The sequence below is a fragment of the Chelonia mydas genome, chromosome 11 (assembly GCF_015237465.2).
Source record: "Chelonia mydas isolate rCheMyd1 chromosome 11, rCheMyd1.pri.v2, whole genome shotgun sequence".
Classification (NCBI taxonomy): domain Eukaryota; kingdom Metazoa; phylum Chordata; order Testudines; family Cheloniidae; genus Chelonia; species Chelonia mydas.
This window is the reverse complement of record NC_051251.2, coordinates 23,453,629-23,473,231: the sequence shown is the minus strand read 5'-3', so window position 1 is coordinate 23,473,231 and position 19,603 is coordinate 23,453,629. Positions and strand designations below refer to the sequence as shown.

General features: G+C 36.4%; 1 protein-coding gene across 19 annotated transcripts in view; it reads left to right on the top strand.

The window, feature by feature from the left end:
* Positions 1–19,603, top strand: part of GTDC1 (glycosyltransferase like domain containing 1) — a 298,462-nt gene that overhangs the window by 39,392 nt on the left and 239,467 nt on the right. The window contains exon 1 of one of the 19 annotated variants that reach the window (XM_043525652.1): positions 3,033–3,055. The exons of the other annotated variants lie outside the window; for them this stretch is intronic. The gene's annotated coding sequence lies outside the window, so the exon portion shown is untranslated. Of the gene's footprint in view, positions 1–3,032; positions 3,056–19,603 lie in introns of those variants that run through there. 19 annotated transcript variants of the gene reach the window in all.

Sequence of the window (19,603 nt, the reverse complement as noted above, 5' to 3'; positions counted from 1 at the left end):
GTAAATCTGAGGTAACTTGTATGAAGTCAGTGAAATTAGTCCAGGTTTGTACTAGTGAAATTGAGAGCCGGATTGTTTAGCCATTACCTCAGAAAGTAATTTATAACTATAGTCAAAATACATGACTGCTAAATCTTAAGGTTTTTAAAAAAATGTTATTTGTATATCTAATAAATCTGATTCCTAAAATAAATACAAAGATGAAAATTCATTTTAATAACTACCAGCAATTAAAATCTGTATTTTAATTTAGTAACTTCTCGGAGTATTTGGATTGATTTTCTGAAAACTAAGAACAGTGAAAATAAAAACATCTTGGTCGGGCAGCAACAAAAGGATTCTGTGAACCAAAGTTAGGGATATTTTAGTTCCTTACATTGATATTGGACATACTGCTTATGACTATAGCATCTCAAACGGTAATCACATCTGATCATAAACTGAATAGGCATGTGCTTGGTCAATTCTTGGTTAGGAGACCTCAAAGAAAACCCTGCTTGCTACTGGAAGTGGTGGTGGTGGTTTGTTATGTGGCATTCTTCCGTCCTGGATCACTTCTGAATCAGTGCCTCTGCAGTGCATTAATGGTCATTGTAGCGCTAAAGGTGCTGTCTTCCTGATGGGACATAAGCCCAAAGTCTTGACTATTTGTAGCCACTAAGCTCAAAGTTCCTATAATGACATTGAGCAAGTGAACCTTATTTGTTGGACATATTCTAATTTGGGTAATTCCTACATGAAAATTCCCTCTGCAGTTTCAAAATGATATTCTTCTTCAATTCCTGTCTTAATCTGCTGATGACTGAAGTCAATGAGACTAAGCATGATAGCACATTTTTGCAGGATTAAGACTATAGTTTATAAAGTGCTTGAGATGGAGGAGTGATTATGAGGCAAGATTAATAAGACTTCAGCTTGGAAAAGAGACGACTAAGGGGGGATATGATAGAGGTCTATAAAGTCACGATTGGTGTGGAGAAAGTAAATAAGGAAGTGTTATTTACTCTTAATCATTACAGAAAAATTAGGGGTCACCAAATGGAATTAATAGGCAGCAGGAACAAACAAACAAGGAAGTAATTCTTCACACAACGTACAGTCAACCTGTGGAATTCTTTGCCAGAGGATCCAGAGGAACAGCCGTGTTAGTCTGTATTCGCAAAAAGAAAAGGAGTAGTTGCGGCACCTTAGAGACTAACCAATTTATTTGAGCATAAGCTTTCGTGAGCTACAATGCATCCGATGAAGTGAGCTGTAGCTCACGAAAGCTTATGCTCAAATAAATTGGTTAGTCTCTAAGGTGCCGCAAGTACTCCTTTTCTTTTTCAGAGGATGTTGTGAAGGCCACATCTATAACAGGGTTAAAAAAAGAACTAGATAAATTCATGGAGGATAGGTCCATCTATTGCTATTAGCCGGGATGGAGTCCCTAGCCTGTGTTTGCCAGAAGCTGGGAATGGGTGTTCTGTTCATTCCCTCTGGGGCACCTGGCATTGGCCACTGTTGGAAGACAGGAAACTGGGCTAGATGGTCCTTTGGTTTGACCCAGTAGGGCTTTTCTTATGTTTTGATGGATCTTTCTGGGTCTAAAATGTTAGGGGATGAAAGCTGTTTAAATTGTTATTGGCCCAGATTCTCAGCCTAGGTTTAATTGTCTTTGCACTGTTCCAGTAGTGCAAAGGAGACTTAACACTGCCCCAGAGTGGCAACTGGGGACTTCCCTGTCACATCCTATGGTGGCCTAAAGTTAACGTAGGAGACAGGCTGAAACCATGCTCTGTGCTCCAGCCAGTGGGTTTGTTATTCAGGGACCATTTCTGTTGGCATAATTTAGAGCAACTACTAGGCTCTTCTAAATCATGCTGGGAATCAGGGCATTAGCAGAAATGGCTTATTTTTCTTCCTCCCTCCATCCAGGTTCTGTACTGAGCCCCGCTTAGCTAGATCCAGTAACATGGCCCATATTTTTTGTATGTATCAGAGAAGAAACATTTAACATCAGTATAAAACTATTCACTAGACTGAAGTATTTAGTAATTACAAAGCATTATAATATTTAGAGAAATTTGTTTTATGGAAATTGCAAAAACAACCCAATAAAAGAAAACCACATGACCAAACAAAGTCCCTGAGACCCCCAAAATCAGTTTTTTAATAGCATCAGTATAAAAATATATATATTGAAATGGTGAGTTAATATTGTTTTCTAAACAGACATCAAGTTACTAGCTTGGATAATACTGCAAAATCAAAGATTGAAACTGTTTGCCATAACAAGATATTATTAATTACATATGCCTTCTTTTTATCTGCTGTTTAGAAACTATAAATGTTTTCATTAAAAAACTCTCTCTGCAATAAGTATCACCATTACAATTTAATTTGTCTTTTAGATATAATTTGATACTATTCACTTGTATGCCATATACAGTTTCCCAACTGCTGTTTCCTTTTTAGCAACATCTTTCAGAAGTTATAGTGCATTTCTTTCTGAATATAAAGCAGTTTGGTATACTAGAAATGCTTTAGAGTATGTCAGCAAGTCGTTATAGTGGAAGTCTTTGAGAGGCAATACATTAGGCAAAAAGCAGCAATAGAGATACCTATAGTGAACACCATACGTGCCCTTAAGCAAAGTACAATAATTAGTTGCTGTTATTCCCATGCCCACTGTCCCAAGTGTTGATATTTATGAAAGGCAAAGATCACTGCAATACCATCTCAAGTTCTGCTCTGTTGGAGTTGTTTATGCTCATTCAATTTTTAATGTACCTATAAGATGTTTTGATGAGGGCATTTAGCCCAAAGGGGTTTGCATCACACCTCCAGTGATTTTAACACAAAAATAAGGTTGGTTCTTCAGAATATTTTAAGTGCTAACTTCCATTACAATATTAATCATAAACATTAACAAACTATTTATCGAAAAATAATTTAATATTTCAGTCACTAAATGGGTTCTTGGTTGTTTCATGTTGATAGGATGCTGGTCATTAAAAGTAGTGAAGTACCTGATGTCAAGATAGCCTGCAGTGGTAGACGTTGCTCACATCTTGTGGGTACCTGATATGCTACTTATTTCATAGAGATTCAGGTCATTTGTTTTCTATTTCAGTTGACAGAAGATATCTGACTAGAATAGACATATTTCCTGAACATTTCATGTGATGTGACAACCTATTATATAGTGTGCAGTGATGGTATATTTTATAAAGCAATAGTTGAGAATTATTAATTGTATTAATTACTAGTTTATGTATGAAACATCCATTTTTATTTCAGGAGATTTAAACTATGTACATTTTAGAATATTAGTGTTGCTTTAGTATTGATTATTGCAGATCATTTAAGTAATTATTGTGCTACTGTAATTGTCCTCAAACAAACCTTAGTGTTTTCATCACAGGTCTTTGTAAATATCATTAAGAGTGGCTCTTGGGAGAGGCTAGTCATTTCAAAAGATTATCTGATAGCTACTGGTGATGATCTATGGGGTGATTTCCTACTTTGGCTTATTTGGAATTTTGAGGGGTCAAAATCCTGTTCTTGGCTGGAGGATGTTAACATGAAATAAACCTAACATGGATGCGCCTCTTTATTATGTGATATTGTGTTATGTCAGACAAAAATGATCCTGTTGGGGATGAAAACACTAACAATTTCTTCTCATTAGAAAATTACATTAAAAACATATATTAGGAAAAGTGAGAGCAGAGGAATGTATAGCCTCTGGACCCTCTAATGTCAGCCCAGACAATCTCCACTGATTTCTAAGGATGGGAGGAGAATTCTACAGTGAGTCAATTTGGAAGAGGGAGTGGCAACTAAAGGCTAGTCTACACTGGCAATGCTAAAGCATTGCCATGGCAGTGCTTTAATGTGGCTTGTGTAGTCCCGGCAGAGCGCTGGGAAAGAGCTCTCCCAGCACTCTAAAAAACCCACCTCCATGAGAGGCGTAGCTCCCAGTGCTGGGAGCGTGCCTCCCAGTGCTTGTGCACTGTTTACACTGGTGCTTTACAGCACTGAAACTTGCTTTGCTTGGGGGGGGTATTTTTTCACTGGACAATTCTTTCAACAAAAGAGGAGGTACCTGTATGAAGTATCCTCCCCAAAAATAAATAAAACAGTCAACGAATTAGGGTAGGTTGCAAAGATATCCTTTAGAAAAAGACCAGAGCACAAAAAGATTTATTTGAGGCTGTATTGCCAATGTAGTATATGCCATAGAAGATGTCGATGTATCATTACTCCTGGGGGCATTCTGTGCCAAAAAATTAAAAATCTGCTCACACTATTTTAAAATTCTGCAATTTTTTTTGTCAAAATAACACTACATAATCTCACCAGCTTCAATTATTTTGGTAATTTATTTCAAAATACCTGTCAGCAAGTATGTCTGTAACAATAAAGACACACACAAAAATCCCCCCAGGAGTAGAGAGTTAAAGAAAACCCTTTGACAATCCAGTTCCTGTTTCTCTGCCTCCTTCCCAACCCAGAGTCCAGTCTGGTGACCAGACAGCCCCAACCCCTCTCCCCAGAGCCCAGCTACAGGGCCCCCGCAGCTGATACACGCAAATCTCTTCTCCCCGCCCCCGAGCCCAGCCGCAATGAGAGTGATCACTGGAAGAGTGCTTTCATAGATTTTAGCTAAGTCATTTTCTTTTTCCCCAATAATCAGCATATTTTTCTTCTTGGTGCTACAGATAGTGTAATGAATATTGGTAGTACCATCTTTCTGTAGTGATTTTGAAGAACTTCTTAGCAACCTCAATTAATTCAGCAACCTCAATTAATTAATTGCATTAGCACATTAGGGTTAAATTCATCCTGGGATAATTCCCTTGCATTCACTGGAGTTACACTAAAGATGTTTGAATTAAAATGGTTTTTAAGTGATAATGTGGACACAACCACTTTTCTCTTGGAACACTGCTAGCTATCTTTTTCTGTAGTTTGTCTAATTACAGTATTAAGTTATGTCTTCTGTTGTTCTGTTACCAACTCTGCTGTTCTTATTTCAAACTGTGATTTGGCTGAATTCACTAATTTTAAATATAATTTGATATTTGCTGAAAGCTTATAAATAAATACACAGCCAATATATTAAGCTGATTTTTAAAAAAATCAGCAAACTACAGACTTGTTGTGGTGCCAGGGGAAAAAAAAAAAGATCGATTCTTCTAACATAGTTGTTGTTGGAAGCCCTATAATTTGCCTTTTTTTCAAGATGCTAGTTATGGGTTACAATAGACAACAGTAGTTTTACTTGTAGTGAGAGTGTTAAAAGAAGAGTGCAGTAAAAATTAGCTGAAATATGAAGACAGTTGTTTCGTTGTTTTAATATGATTTAATTCTGTAAATATATAAAGTAGGATATAACGTAATTTACCAGGAAAAAAAAAAGATACAAATGCTACTCAATTTCATTAACCTCTAAGCAGGAATAAAGAAAATATTTATGCAAATAATATAGGATATTGTCCACTATACTTAGGCCTGGTTTATATAGACAACTAATTCTCTGTCCTGCTGAGTCATATTAAAATGTCCAATATGTTAATTGCTTATAAAGGTTTAGAATGACTTGAATATCAGTAGCACCTCTGATAGTACAATTTAGAAACTAAATGTAATTTGTTATTGTAGTTAGATTTTTTTCATAAAATAGATACATAGATGAATTTTTAATTGTACTAAGAGGTAAGCAATCACTGGATACTACGGCTTTTGTGACAGTTGATTCATTCCTTTAGTATGCAAATTTTAAGTACACATAGATCCAGTACTTTTATTTTAGAAATATGCCTGGAGGCTATATTGGTAGGCTTTAGGGAGATATCTGGTTTGGTGTGAAGTAAATAGTTGTTAAAAGATCACATGAATTTATGTTTTAGAAGATGAAACAGTGGAGCTTTGGGTGTATGCGAAGGCCCAGCTGTACCTGTTATCCAAGCTCACAACTTTGTTTTGTTTTTCAAAGAAATCTCACCAAGCTCACAAATATCACACAATTAAAAGAAAAAAAAAACAAGGGCAGCAAGAAATAAAGCTAAAATATTCAAAATTGAATGTCTAAAAGTAGGCATCTAAATCCATGTGGCCTGATTTTCAGAAAAAGAAGAGTTGCACCTCCCATTGGATTGAGTGGAAGTCATGAGTGCTTGGTGCCTCTGAAAATTTGATTGCCTATGGATTTAAGTGTCTTAGTCTGGATTTAGATGCCTAACTTTAAGCACCCAAGTTTGTATATTTTGGTCTCCATGAAAAAAATAATCTAAAAAGAGTGGTCTGATGGTATTTGTAATTGATTTGGTGTATGACCTATATAAAGAAAAGACATGATTATCTGGAACTGCCCATTGAGATAACATTGGGAAGCGGTGATTCACACTTCAACAATAAAGCAAAATTAATAAAATTTAGATCATAATGTAGCCGTTAGATGATATCTGGCCCTTTTTGATATTGTTACTGTCTACAGTATTGCTCAGTTCCACACTTTATTCTGAGTTTTACTCTTAGTTCCTTGGCAAGTTTTTTTTTTTTTTAGCCAAAATCAGTGCAACTGCAAGTCTAAAATAAAGCCATGTGGGGAAATTAATTCGTTGTCAGAATCTCGTTATATAACAATCTGCCTTACAGGTGGTAAGATGGTATTGGTGAGAGCGACTTGCCATTAAGATTTCCTAATGGTTAAAGAAGGAAAAAATGTCTTGATTGTAAATATTGAAGAGACTCCCAAATATGTACTCTTGGTACTGACTTGTTATTCTTCCTGTTCTTAATCTAGAGCCATCATTCTCCCTTTCAAACAGTTGGCAATAAATAAATATCTTGCCTAACATTATCAGTGTCACAAGGTAGTTCAGTAATTTTGTAGAGCAACAGGATCTTTTAGATAAAAATAAGATAAAAAGATAGCAATAAAAAAGAAAAATGATTTCTAATTGTGTTGAGGACTTTGTCTTTCATGTATTCCTTCACAATCCAATCTAAGTAAACTAACTTTCATGTAATCTATTGTTAGAGATATTTTAACCAAAAGGAGTGATAGTTTAAAACTACTAATTTTCCTCCAAAAGTTGAATTTTTGAGCATAGTGCTTCTTATGCCCACACCAAAAATTTCTGCTGCACTAATTGTTTTAGGGCTTATCTACATGAAAAAGTCATTACACTGATCTAACAGAAATTGATTTGAAAATTGATTTACCTAAGCTGCTACAAAACCTTGTGTAGCACTCTTATTTTGGTTTAAGAGTGGCTTATTTCATCTTAAATTAAGCTGGTAAGGAGTCAACCTAAACTAAATTGAGATGAGTGTCTAAACAAGGTTTTATGCTGGTTTAATTAAACCAATTCGGAAAGACACCTTTAGTTAAACTGGTCCTAGTTTTTGTGTATATGGAGCGTTAAACAGACTCATAGTAATTGCTGTACTAAATCAGACTAGTATCCATCTTGTCCAGCACCCTGTCTTATGCCCTGAATATTGAAGGTTTATAGGCATTTTTAAAATTCCTATTCTCTGATTCTGTGGGTGATCTAATTATTATTATAAAATCTGATCCTTTTTAAAATCCTACTAAACTCTTGGCCTCAGCGATATCTTGTGGCAATGAGTTCAACAGGCTTATTATGCATTGTGTAAAATGTAGTTCTTTTTATAAGTTCTAAATTTGTTGCTTTTAAATTTCATTTAATGTCCCCTTGTTATCTCATATTAGGAGTGCCTAATTTACCCTCTCTGTGTCATACATTAGATTATATACCTCTGTCCTATCTCTTCTTTATAAATCTCCTATCTAAATTAAACAGTCTTTCTGTGTCTTTTCTCACTCTCATATGGAAATCTTTCCTTTACTCTAGTATTTTTTATTATTCATGTCTGAATCCTTCTTTTTCTGTTTAGATTTTTAAATCTCTTTTGAGTTAAGGTGACCAGAACTGAATACAGTATTCCAAATGAGGGTATATCATTGATTTCAATAATGGCATTTTTCATTATTCTTTTCTTTTTCATTCTTATGCTGCTAATATTTTCAATGTGTGTTGTTTTTTTTTATTGCCATTGTACATTCAGCAGAGATTTTAATTTAGTAGGTTTCAGAGTAGCAGCCGTGTTAGTCTGTATTCGCAAAAAGAAAAGGAGTACTTGTGGCACCTTAGAGACTAACAAATTTATTTGAGCATAAGCTTTCATGAGCTACAGCTCACTTCATCGGATGCATGGCTCAAATAAATTTGTTAGTCTCTAAGGTGCCACAAGTACTCCTTTTCTTTTTAATTTAGTAGTAAACCTTGGCACCTCAGGTCTTTTCCAGAGTGGCCACTCGGCTCTTGTAGCTGATTGCATTGCTTTTAGAACTGAGGTTACAACCAAGGTCACCACATATTCAATAAATTGAACAATGACATCACGTAGCTGCAGGACTGCCAGGCTAACAGTTAGAAATGGAAGCTTATAACAATTTAAGCATGGCTCTTTTGATGATAGCATTGTTCACTGAGTTTAGTGTCAAAAGAAATAAAGCACTGGTGGACTTTAAGGCTTTATTCTTCTCCAGATAAAAAGTCAAATATCTGTTCATGTCAAGTATAGGTAGTAGAGCTTCCACGTAGTTGGCATGTGGACAGGTGATGAACGATGGCTGGATGATTGGCTGGTTAATTTAGACACAGACAAACAGAGGAAAATCAACAGACGTCCTTATGGGCCTTTCTGACCACAGTGCACCCTTTTCATATTTACAGTTGTAAGTTCTTTTGGACAGACTTCTGGGAACCAGAATGTCTTGGGCTGAGAAGGAAAAAGTGCCCTGCTTCTGAGTAATCATCTATTTCCACACACTCAGCATGATGGCAGCCTCATTTGGCAGGGTTTTGAGCCATATCTAATTCATCCAGAACAGGACTATTAGAATTATAAGCCTTTTTTCTTCTGAACTTGGTCAGGATGTTTGCTACTGAGGATCCCCTTGCAGTGGATAAAAAAGGCTTCCCTTGCTAGTGTGGCTGATGTAGATGTAGAGAACAATTATAATTTTTCATTCAGATGGTTAAGACAGATAACTGCATCAGGAGTAGCGGACTATATCGCTGTGATGCCTCCTTTGTATTTGTGAATCGTGCATTGAGGTGTTATATGTTCCATGGTCTGTTCTAGGAGACCACAGTTGCACATTGGAGAGTCTTTAATTTTCCATTTGTGCAGCAAGTATCCGCATTTGCCATGATTTGTGCAGATGCAGTTTAGGGTTGCCCGTGAGTTTCGTGGGAGAAAAACACCAGGGATCTTCTGCATGGGTCTTTCAAAGGTGTTTATTTGTGACTTCTTGTGAACTCCATTTGGCTTTCCAAGTTTCATGAGAGTTTAAGTTGCAACACAAGCAGCCACCTTCAGCGACATAGAGTCCACCTTGAATGGGGACCTAAATACCATGGAGGAATATTTCCAGAAATGGAGGCTCAAACCAAGCTCCCACAAAACCACAGTCACTGCATTCCGTCTTAATAATAGAAATGCTAAGTTGGAGCCATGAGGAAGAGACTAGTAATTTTCTTGTTTGTGTGGCAGGGATATACCTTTGCTGTCTATCTCAGATCTCATATTTCTTTGTTCCAGGACCAATTGTAGAGCATAAGTCCTTTTGCATTAGAGTTCTCCTTACCTGCTGAGTAAGTTGCAATATGGAATGTCCTGTGACAGACTCCCGTATTCATAACTTCCCAGTACAGAGGGAAATATCTAGTTCATCTCAGCTTATTTACATGGAAGATGAAGCCTGACTGTTTATTTGAAATCAGTCCAACTTTTAGGGATGCAAGTCTGAAAGTCTTTAGTGAGAAGACCATGTCTACTGCAATCCACTAAGCCCAAAGCTTTTAATATGCAATGGTTGGTAGGATCTTATTTAAAGATGTTAATGATTTCATGGCAATAAAAGAGAGCACATTTGAAGTGTGTGTGCATGTATTATTTTTTACAATAATAAATATGAATAGAAAAAAAATGGATTAATACTATTATTATTAATGTGGAACTTTCTTGCCTGCCATATGCACAGAGAAATATGTCAACCACAGATACTTTGAGATGATTTGAGAAAATGTGCAGTCTTGCAGCACTTTTACATGATTTATTTTTAATTTTGAAAAGCCTTTAAACCCATTAAGTCTTATCAACAGATTTTAAAAACAATAGATTAGTCACCAATCAGCGCTAAATAAACTTACCTGTTTACTATATTTGACAGCATTTTGGTCCATTACTAGAAATACAGCTTTGTGTGTGTATGTTTTTGTGAGAAAAGAGCAAGAACAAAAAGCACTATTTTATGTGAAGATGCCTTTCTGCAACAGATCCTCCGTCTTTGAATGCCCATCCCTCCTTTTATTTTATTTATTTATACACTTTTCTGAGGTGCTCCTTTTGTAGCATCAAAATGCTTCAGAAACGTTAAAAGAACATAGTCAACTTGAAAATCACATTTCTATCTTTAAAATGTTTTAACTAATATATTACAAGTAAAACCAAAGATGATTACTAAAACTGATAGAAGTTGGCAACATTTTTAGGGGCAGCAGTAACTAATTAAATATAAATAATCTTGTTTTTCTATTTCTCTCTTCTTCTATCTGAGCTAGAGAAAAATCACTTATACTGTGGCAATCCAACCATCACGTTGTACATCTGTTATTCAGTGCTACTGAAAAACTTCTCCAAATCTCTAAGAAAGACATGCCTCTTAACCTGTAATATTGCGAGTGTGGAACAAATGACACAAATCAAAATTGATAGAGCAAGAAACTAGAGATGCTATGGAAATAATTTTGTAATTATGTATGATGATTTTTTGTGATTTAATAAAACTGTGCCACTGAAGTGGTGGCTCCTTAGTGCCAGGCTTGAGGTTTTTTGTTTTTGTGGGCTTTTTTTTTTCTTTTCCCATTACATATTTCCTATTCGTGGTTATGAAGCCTGAAACTAACAATGGCAAGAAGTTATTACACATCACTTATGAATGGCAGAATGTAGGATCAAAACAAAGGAAGATAGAGTGTGAGAGTGCTGTGGTGTGTGAGAATACATATGTCAACAGGATATGTGATTCTGGCAAATTCAAAGAAGTTAAATTTTTTCCATGCCTCTTGTCTTGTCTTTAATGTGTCTAATGTGGCTCTTTATTTTAGATATTTATTGGACATGATTCACCATACTGTCTAGATATGTAATATATTTTCTTTTATATTGCTTAGGCCACACCTTACAAAATGTTTCAATTACTTTCTTTGATATCTGACTGCTCAGTTTGTACTAGACGTGCTCTTTTTTATATTTACAGGTGCACCAAATATCTTTCTGGAAGACAATGAATATGTGCATATAAAATATTTTATAATAAGTATGTGTACCTATGCTGAGGTTTTAGTACTTCCTCTGTTGTAGAAGTTTTTTTTTTCTGCAAACAATGTTTAGTAATTTTTCATATGCATTATAGAATTTATGAGCATATATTCTCTACAAAGACTTAAAAGGGTTTTTGTAATGACATTGAAAAGCAGCAAAAAATGGGTACTGCAATAGTATTTTATTAATGAATGATGTACATTGGTTCCAGCTGTGACCATGTGATTAGACCTTCACTAGGCAACAATGGGTATTTTCCTGTTGCCTTTATTTGATTTCCAAGAATTTGTCATCTGTTATATAAACCCTTGCCAATATGCCCCATGTAAAACTGGTATTTTGTGTTTTTCTGAAGCATCAGTTGAATACCCACCCATATCCCTGCAGAAATATTGTTTCAATTGAATAGGGCACCTTAGTGCCTATGTCTGGTGCTGCATACCAAAATCATAAATGCTTGTTGTAATTTAGGTTCTATTAAATATATCAGTCTATTTGTAGGATGCCTTGTTGCCTGGTAATGAGAGACATTATTTTCACTTTTACATTTCTATCTTAATATTTTATTACAGCAGTATAATGTGTTATAGAGGTGGACAAGCCTGCAGATTGAAATGTGGATAATCCAGATTGTTCCTTTCCCTAGACCATATGGTATAGTTCTAAAAGCCTTTTGTACGCTGTCTGTTCAGTTAATTGTAAACTCAGTCTTTAACATACCTAAAAAAGAAAGAAAGGAAGGAAGGAAGAAAGAAAAGGAAATATAAGTGGACTAAAATAAATGGTCCATATATCGTTTGAGAACCCCAGCAAGGTTTGTTAAAAAGATGTAAAAACTCCAAACCCTCACATTGGCATCTTAGAGGGGTTTCACTGTTGGTGAGTTTGAATATATTTTTCTGTATGAACATGAGTTTTCATGTTCCTTGATCACATAAGGTAGAACCACACGTGGTGGTGGTAGAGGAGGGGGAGAAATCTATTCTCTCCAAGTCAAGTGACTGGGCAGGGGAGAGGTTTTAGGATATAATAAACTGGTAAAGTGGTATTCAAAATGGTACTTTTCCTCAGGCAGACAGCTCTGCCGGTAGGTGATGTACAGGAACAACTAAGATTTATGACAGATGGGTAGTAGGATTGCTAATACACCTACACAAGTTTTAGCTTCTGGTGTTCACAGTGCTCTTGATGCCTAAGAAGTTTGTGTTCACGTTTTGTTTTGATGTTGCCCAATGCATGGTCTTAGGAGAATGGAACAAAGCCCCACTCTGGATCTTCATGTGCTAAGATGAGAATAATGTATCCCAGTCCTCACAAAAAGTGTACTGTATAAGAAAACCATTGAATCCGTGGGCAATAGGATTTTAAATCTCATCCTCAGAAAGTCTGTGAAACAAAATGTCATATTCCATCATTACACTGATATGCTGTAAGTTTAGTTGTCCTTGAAAGTGGCCACAATAAACTTGTGAAATGAAAAACTGGGTCGGAAAAGTCATTCCTACTGTTTGATATGCTATTTACTGTATCCTTGGGGCTTCTGCGCTGCTATTAAATTACAAAAATTGGGAATTTGTTGGGTTAATATACACATTCAAATGTTCTAATATTACAAAATAAGTTTTTAAATATTTTTCCTTATTTATAAAATAGAATGTTAGGGTCCAGGTGCATGTGCACTATTAAAACAGATTAAAAAATTACTACATAAACCAATATTATAACATTTCCTTACCCACCCAATTTATCAGGACCAACAATTTCTAACCTTCTCCACCCATCCCCTTGAAATCTTGAGAGAATAGGTAGGCCTCGCAGCAATTCTTAAGACCAGTAAGTTCATGCTTTGTTAGACCTAAGTGGGAAGTGAGTTCTGGAGTCAAGGGCCCCTCATTGAAAATGCCCTCTGCCAGCCTCCCACATTTTAAATTAGGAGGATGTTAGTTCAGACATCTTGTCTGAGGCAGGTTCTGTGGTAGGCAAGACACACACCATTTAGGGGTTTGTAGGTAATAATTAACACCTTTAATCATACCTAGAAATCAGACTAGAAGCCTATTACAGTAATTGAGCATGAGACTAATGTGCTACCTGTCAGAAGCCCGACTACACAAGTCTGCTGACCCATTCTGCACAGCCTGAAGTTTTGAAATGATCTTCAGATATAGCACCATGCAGAGCACGTTGCAATAACCCAGTTGTGAGGTGTTGGGGGCTAAAAAATTTGTAACTATACTGAGGTCAGCTTCAGGAAGAAAATAACACAGCCTTCTCACCAATGCAGATGAAATAAAAGCACTTTTGACCATTTGTGGACATCCAGAAGCAGGCATAGATCCAACAAAATTCCCCCAAATTGCAAACCTGGGTAATAAATGGTGATACAGTTATGTCTTTTACTAAGATAGTGTACCCAGTTTAAATAATGTAAAGGCAACTAAAGGCAAGATGCTCACTGGTATAAGTTGAAGTAGCTCAGTTTTCCTCAGACTGGCAGCCCAAACTTTCAAATGAAAATAGCACCTGCAAACATGAATAAACTGAGAAATAAAAGAAACAATTATTTTTGTGCCTTTTGAAACTTCACACTTCTGAGATGATCAAAGATGTACAGTTTTCTTGCTTTATAACACAAGGCATGGTCAAGCACCCTGGAATGGACATTGCTCAGCCAAATGTAAATTTGGGATTACAGTATACTATGGCATGTCATGCATGCCAGTGAAATGAGAAGCATGTCACTTACATACCATACTTTGGTTGTGGTATGAAGTTAGTGGGAGCCAAGTATGCATCTGTGGGCAGAATTTGGTTCTTATGGTCTGAGCAATTTACAGGCATTGAAACACAAGGAGCAGCACTTAATGATCTAAGAATCCAGCTACAGTTCTGAGAGGACGTTACTAAGCACTGAAAGAAAAAACAGTGACTGAACATTTGCTAGAACTTCCATATGCTGAGAATAGCCCTCAAAACCACTGAGTTACCTCTTACAGCTAATGTCTCATTCACGAAACTACCTGCTTCTTTACCATATAGCAAACAGTATTTGATTTAAGTTAACTTGTATACTTCACAATAGATAATGCAAACATGATGCACTAACTTATATCTATGATTAAAGAAAGACTTAATTTAGCCATTTGTGCTGATTCCAAAATTTGAGAAATATCAAAAATATCAGTGTTTCTTCAAAAAAAGTAACTAATACTTTTTCGCAGCAGATTCTACTTGTTAAATCTAATTGTACTTTTAATATTTGTTTCTTTAGTTTGAATGACATGCATGTCCATTCAGTCGGCACGTAACGCCAGCTTAATTTGTAAGGCGGTGAAATTTGATACTGTTATTTTAATGAGAAACAACCTTGTTTGATTTGCAAGAAATATATAGATTCAAAATATTTCAGCTGGTTATGAGAGAAGAAAGTTGCACAGTAAATATCTCCACACAGAAAAAGATGTGAGCATTTTTTTAAAACTAGATAGAAAATTCATGCTTTTTGGCCCTTCAGCTAGTAGCAGATACATCCCAAAAATTTTGTATTATTATGATAAAGCATAGTGCCATAAATGCAAACGGTGCTTCATAAACATGGGTAGGACACATTCCATGTCCAAATAGCTTATAGTATAAATAAGACAAACACAAAATTACATCAGGAGAAGAATGTGGGCATTACTGATGAGACCAAAGGAGGAAGAAATCTTGAATAGGTAGGTTTTAAGGTGGGATTTGAAGGAGAGGACAGATTAGCAGATAAGCACAGTAGAATTTTTCTGGGCAGAAGGGAATTGAAGGCATGAAACAAGGATTTGGAAAAGTAGACAAAGAAAACAGTTGATGGAGAGGATTAGGAAGAGCGTAGGGAGTAGAGCTGGTTGAAAAATGTGATGAATTTTGGGGAATTTTCCCCCTTGAAAAATGTGTTCTTTTTGACAGAAATTTTTGAAATGTATGAGAGAGGAAGGCATGGGAAATGATAGCAGAGATGTAGTTGAGAACAAAATTGTGTAGTGCCTTATGGTATGTCTACACTACAGAGATTATAATGGCATAGCTATGTCTGCATAGCAATGTGTGAATAGCCCCCTTGTGTAGAGGCAGCTTAACCTGACAGGAGTTTTTCTGTTGGTGTAGGTACTCCAGCTCCCTGAATGACGTTAGCTATGCTGACAGAAGCACTCTTCTGTTGACATAGCAGCATTTGCCCTGGGGGGTTGGTCGACATAACTATATGTGGCACACCCCTGACCATTGTAGCTATTCTGATATAAGTTTTCTGTGTAGACCAAGCCTTAGAGATGAAGATGAAGATTTTGAATTTGATGTAGTAAGAGATAGGAAGTGATCTGAAGGGAGCAGGAGAAAAGAGAGATGGCTTCAATAGAGGCGTTTGGACTGATCTGAGTAGCGGAGAGTTGAGACACAGTTAGACCAGGCAGGAGTCTACAGTAATTAAGGCAGGAGAGGACCAGTGAATAATCATGGGGTGTTGCTGCTGGAACAGTAAGGAAAAGGCAAATTGTGAAGCGGCAGTATTAAAAAGAGTAAAGCAGTAAGATTTAGGGAGAGATTGAACATGGAAGTGCAGGGGACGGGAGTCAAAGATCATACTGAGATTACAAGCTAGGCAAACAGGAAGGATAGGGGAAGTTGTCAGTAGAGATAGAGAAAGAAGGTGGAGGCAAAACATTCAGGATAGAGAGGCAGATTTGGGAATCATCGCATAGAGATGGTAGATGAAAGCATAGGGATAGATAAGGTCACTGGAAATAGTAAAGAGAAAACAAAATTTTCTGGAGTATTGAGGGTAAGGAGGCATTAAAAGACTAGGGAAAGATGCAATTACAGGATATGAGACAAACGAGGAGAGGTCAGAAACATGGAAGTCAAGGTGAGAAAGCAGAGGGCTCAGTCATACAAGAAATAACTCATATAGTTTAAAGTAGTACAGAGTTCTTTCTAGTACAGGAGTATTCACCATCTCACCAGATTAGGAGTGGCATTAATATATGCAGAATATAAATTTTCATTTTTTGTTACTCTAAAGTAGCCTTGCAAACAAACAAACAAAAAAGTCAAATTTTACCAGCCCAGGCACAATATCTGCTTGCCTGCACTTTTCTGTGAGGATTGATGTTAATGAAAATCTACTGATATCTTCCAAAAGTGAAGTGTTAATCTGAGGCAAATAGAATTTTCCAGGGCTAGTCTAAAGAGAGGATGTTTAATGTAATGGGTAGAGGCAGGGAACTGGGAGTCACTACTGCATTCTGTTCTTTGCTCTGCTGCTGACTTGCTGTTGGAATTTTGGGCAAATCACTTAACTTTTAATATCAGGTTTCTTATAGGGTAAATTAGAGAAAACAATACCTACCTATTTCACAGGGGCATTATGGAATTTAATATTTGTAAAGCTCTCTGGCATTCTTGGATGAAACTGGATAAATGCAAATCATTATTAATAAAGGGAAAATGTGAAGGAGAATATGCTATTTTATGTTAGAAAGCAATGGGGGAAAGTTAGTATTTTTGTTGTTCTTAGCACGTGTTGAAAAACATGTCTGAAAGAATGCTGGGTTAGAAGTTATGTAGTCATTAGGTTTGTTTACTGAATGCAGGTTGCTTCTTATAATTATCTAGCAGTTTGGATATATAAAATGGCTATGATGCTTTGTTCTCAGAAAGTTTAGGTGCTCAATTTAATACTCAAAAGTTGGACAACTGATCAGTATTCTTTACATAGCCTTTTCTATAAGAGGAATTCCCTCTTGTGAACCCATAAAAAAGTTATTTTCTTTCTGTAAAGCTTGTCTGTCAGGATCAAAGTAGTAATGTTAGGGGTGATGTGGGACAATAAGTCAACAAGAGGTAATAAAGTTCACCAAAGATATGTTGAATTTGTGTGTGTATATATATATATATATATATATACACATACATATACACACACATATTGTAAATATAAGATCACATTTTAAATAATCAACCTATATTTATGTAGATGCTAGATACATTATTTGAAATGTGATCTTATATTTACAATATGCCAGTGTTTTGGGTATAATAGTCTCCTAATACAAGGATTTTTATTGCACACACATGGACATATGTTGGTTATTTTTTTTTAAATTAAGGGTTTTCTTTAAGTTTGTCATTAGTCAAGTGACTTTACTTTTATGGAATGTATTTGTTTTATTATCAGTATGCTAGATTACAAGACAATTTACATTACAAGGCAGATTTTGAAATTCTCTTGATTTACTCCTGCAGTCACAGTTCTCTTTTAAAAAAAAGTATTGTTGTTTGTTTACAGCATTGAGGCCAAAAGACACAAAGAAGCCTGTTAGATGTTTGCAGCTTTATTCAATATAGCCACTGCTTACAAGTACGAAAGAGCCACATCTACAGTATGGACCAAAAGTACTGGAGGGTAGAAATGCTTTGGACACCAAGCATTTAGGTTGCCTTTTCCAAAGAGGTTTTAGGGAGTTAGGCATCCAGTTCTCATTGAAATTCAGAGAATGCTGGGCATCTAACTCCCTTGTACCTCTGAAAATTTCAGCCTTAGCATTGTTTATAACCATTTTGATTGAAATTTTGATTGAAATGTCTTGTGTTTCATCCGTGGCTAGAGGAAAAGCTGAGACACATGTTTGAAGAAAATCAAATGAGTTAGTGAGTTAAAGCAAAATTAGTGTTTTTCTCGTATCAAAACTTATTTTTTTTCCCCATTCATAACTCAAAACCAGTGTGGTCTAATAGCTAACTAGTAAGTCTTCTTAAGTCTCAGTGAGAATAATTTTAAAACATATGGACAGTCAAATTTCTTAAAGTTGGGAATGCTGTAAGGTCTCTCCATGGACACAAGTGTTGTGAGCCACCTGGCAAACTTTATAAATGTTTCTGGCATGTCAACAGACATTATAGGTGTCATCAGGCACCTGGCAAATGTTATAAAGGTCAACAGCATGTCAACTGTGTTTATAAATAAGCAAAACCACATGACTATGTCTGCATTTATCAGCCAAGAAATACACACCTTGGATGTGCTAATGTCCAATGCCTCAGCACTGGGAGCTGTGCATTTATTGGCTGTCAAGCACACACCCTGGAGTGCTTATAATGTGGCTTATGATGAACTTTAAAAAAAAACCATTGAAATATAAGACATTTTCCATTAGTGTGCTCAATCAAATGTTTCCATTAGAATTAAGAAAATAGTTACCCAGAGATTGACCAGAGGAAAAAAGATATTTCAAATCAAGGTTCTCCAGTGTCTCTTTCTCTCACCCTTACACGCTCAAAGCACCTGAGGAACGTCTCTGAGCCTTCTCCTTCCAGTTCAGTAGAAACAACTGGGTTAGAATTGCTTTCATTTTAAACTCCACTTCTTTGCTGGAGGATACTGGAAGCAGAAGCAGCAGCCTGAACCAGCTCTCTTTGGCATTGTCTACACTAGAGAAATTTGGCATGCTGATCACAGTGTGTCCATCCTAGCATGTCTGTAATAACCTCATGTCCGCTAAAGAAAGTGCTCCCAACTATGCAGACACATTACAACCACTGTTTGGATTAGATTTACTCCAAACAAGGTGAACCACCACCATATGATCCTTTGCTGTGCCAGTCTCTGCTGGTTCAACACAAGTGTGGAAGGGTGGTATAATAGCTCCAGCAGATCAAAGACTATCATCCTTCAGTGCATACCCTGGTCACTGCTTAGGTGACCTGTCTAGTTTTATATTCTGTATTCCACTGAATAGGGATCAAGTAGGTGGCTGGAAACCATTTATCTGTGCAAATAAACCTGAACACATTGGTAGCTAGTTGCAGGCTATTTTCACAGTAGACATTTTATTATATCAATAGTATTCCTTACTGCTGCTTTGCCAGAAGAGGGATAGTGGCAGCCTGAGTAGCTGTTGTTTTTAATTTTCAACGGGGCATTAACACAACATGGTATAGGCAGTGGGGACTCTGCTTAAAAGTGATGATATGTGACATGACACAGTGTTTTTGCCATCTTAGCTGGAGAAAGGTATAGCTATTACTGAGGGCAGGGGTGGATTAAAGATCTTCAGCCTTCTTCCTCCATCAACTTGAAGAGGAGGCGGAACCAGAGTAATTTTGAAAAAGTTACCATCTTCACCCTATCCCTAGCCTAAGGTCTATGAAACTATTAAAA